Consider the following 3225-nt stretch of genomic DNA (forward strand, 5'->3'; position numbering starts at 1 on the left):
AGTAGAATCTTGGAAAACGTCATTCTCTCAGTCTGAGAAGATCAGTTTGAGACAATATTTCAGGTTAAACATAACTTTTGAAAACAGCTTCGAATAAATGTTTCTCTTGTTTATTTCAGATGCAAATTGATATATATAGCTATATAAACCCTTTATTTGATGTTTGAAAACTGCTATTCAGAGCTTCAGCAGAATCTTGGAAAACGTCATTCTCTCAGCCTGTGAAGATCAGTTTGAGACAATATTTCAGGTTAAACATAACTTTTGAAAACAGCTTCGAATAAGTGTTTCTCTTGTTTATTTCAGATGCAAATTGATATATATAGCTATATAAACCCTTTATTTGATGTTTGAAAACTGCTATTCAGAGCTTCAGCAGAATCTTGGAAAACGTCATTCTCTCAGCCTGTGAAGATCAGTTTGAGACAATATTTCAGGTTAAACATAACTTTTGAAAACAGCTTCGAATAAATGTTTCTCTTGTTTATTTCAGATGCAAATTGATATATATAGCTATATAAACCCTTTATTTGATGTTTGAAAACTGCTATTCAGAGCTCCAGCAGAATCTTAGAAAACGTCATTCTCTCGGTCTGAGAACATCAGTTTGAGACAATATTTCAGGTTAAACATAACTTTTGAAACCAGCTTCGAATAAGTGTTTCTCTTGTTTATTTCAGATGCAAATTGATATATATAGCTATATAAACCCTTTATTTGATGTTTGAAAACTGCTATTCAGAGCTCCAGCAGAATCTTAGAAAACGTCATTCTCTCAGTCTGAGAACATCATTTTGAGACAATGTTTCAGGTTAAACATAACTTTTGAAAACAGCTTTGAATAAGTTTTTCTCTTGTTTATTTCAGATGCAAATTGATATATATAGCTATATAAATCCTTTATTTGATGTTTGAAAACTGCTATTCAGAGCTCCAGCAGAATTTTAGAAAACGTCATTCTCTCAGTCTGAGAACATCAGTTTGAGACAATATTTCAGGTTAAACATAACTTTTGAAAACAGCTTCGAATAAGTGTTTCTCTTGTTTATTTCAGATGCAAATTGTTATATATAGCTATATAAACCCTTTATTTGATGTTTGAAAACTGCTATTCAGAGCTCCAGCAGAATCTTAGAAAACGTCATTCTCTCAGTCTGAGAACATCAGTTTGAGACAATGTTTCAGGTTAAACATAACTTTTGAAAACAGCTTTGAATAAGTTTTTCTCTTGTTTATTTCAGATGCAAATTGATATATATAGCTATATAAATCCTTTATTTGATGTTTGAAAACTGCTATTCAGAGCTTCAGCAGAATCTTGGAAAACGTCATTCTCTCAGCCTGTGAAGATCAGTTTGAGACAATATTTCAGGTTAAACATAACTTTTGAAAACAGCTTCGAATAAATGTTTCTCTTGTTTATTTCAGATGCAAATTGTTATATATAGCTATATAAACCCTTTATTTGATGTTTGAAAACTGCTATTCAGAGCTCCAGCAGAATCTTAGAAAACGTCATTCTCTCGGTCTGAGAACATCAGTTTGAGACAATATTTCAGGTTAAACATAACTTTTGAAAACAGCTTTGAATAAGTTTTTCTCTTGTTTATTTCAGATGCAAATTGATATATATAGCTATATAAATCCTTTATTTGATGTTTGAAAACTGCTATTCAGAGCTTCAGCAGAATCTTGGAAAACGTCATTCTCTCAGCCTGTGAAGATCAGTTTGAGACAATATTTCAAGGTTAAACATAACTTTTGAAAACAGCTTCGAATAAATGTTTCTCTTGTTTATTTCAGATGCAAATTGTTATATATAGCTATATAAACCCTTTATTTGATGTTTGAAAACTGCTATTCAGAGCTCCAGCAGAATCTTAGAAAACGTCATTCTCTCGGTCTGAGAACATCAGTTTGAGACAATATTTCAGGTTAAACATAACTTTTGAAAACAGCTTTGAATAAGTGTTTCTCTTGTTTATTTCTGATGCAAATTGATATATATAGCTATATAAACCCTTTATTTGATGTTTGAAAACTGTTATTCAGAGCTCCAGCAGAATCTTGGAAAACCGTCATTCTCTCAGCCTGTGAAGATCAGTTTGAGACAGTATTTCATGTTAAACATAACTTTTGAAAACAGCTTCGAATAAGTGTTTCTCTTGTTTATTTCAGATGCAAATTGATATATATAGCTATATAAACCCTTTATTTGATGTTTGAAAACTGCTATTCAGAGCTCCAGCAGAATCTTAGAAAACGTCATTCTCTCGGTCTGAGAACATCAGTTTGAGACAGTATTTCATGTTAAACATAACTTTTGAAAACAGCTTCGAATAAGTGTTTCTCTTGTTTATTTCAGATGCAAATTGTTATATATAGCTATATAAACCCTTTATTTGATGTTTGAAAACTGCTATTCAGAGCTCCAGCAGAATCTTAGAAAACGTCATTCTCTCGGTCTGAGAACATCAGTTTGAGACAATATTTCAGGTTAAACATAACTTTTGAAAACAGCTTTGAATAAGTGTTTCTCTTGTTTATTTCTGATGCAAATTGATATATATAGCTATATAAACCCTTTATTTGATGTTTGAAAACTGTTATTCAGAGCTCCAGCAGAATCTTGGAAAACCGTCATTCTCTCAGCCTGTGAAGATCAGTTTGAGACAGTATTTCATGTTAAACATAACTTTTGAAAACAGCTTCGAATAAGTGTTTCTCTTGTTTATTTCAGATGCAAATTGATATATATAGCTATATAAACCCTTTATTTGATGTTTGAAAACTGCTATTCAGAGCTCCAGCAGAATCTTTGAAAACGTCATTCTCTCAGTCTGAGAAGATCAGTTTGAGACAATATTTCAGGTTAAACATAACTTTTGAAAACAGCTTCGAATAAATGTTTCTCTTGTTTATTTCAGATGCAAATTGATATATATAGCTATATAAACCCTTTATTTGATGTTTGAAAACTGCTATTCAGAGCTCCAGCAGAATCTTAGAAAACGTCATTTTCTCGGTCTGAGAACATCAGTTTGAGACAATATTTCAGGTTAAACATAACTTTTGAAACCAGCTTCGAATAAGTGTTTCTCTTGTTTATTTCTGATGCAAATTGATATATATAGCTATATAAACCCTTTATTTGATGTTTGAAAACTGCTATTCAGAGCTCCAGCAGAATCTTAGAAAACGTCATTCTCTCGGTCTGAGAACATC

Source organism: Callionymus lyra, unplaced genomic scaffold (genome assembly GCF_982586985.1).
Source record: "Callionymus lyra unplaced genomic scaffold, fCalLyr1.hap1.1 HAP1_SCAFFOLD_26, whole genome shotgun sequence".
NCBI classification, from domain to species: Eukaryota; Metazoa; Chordata; class Actinopteri; order Syngnathiformes; family Callionymidae; genus Callionymus; species Callionymus lyra.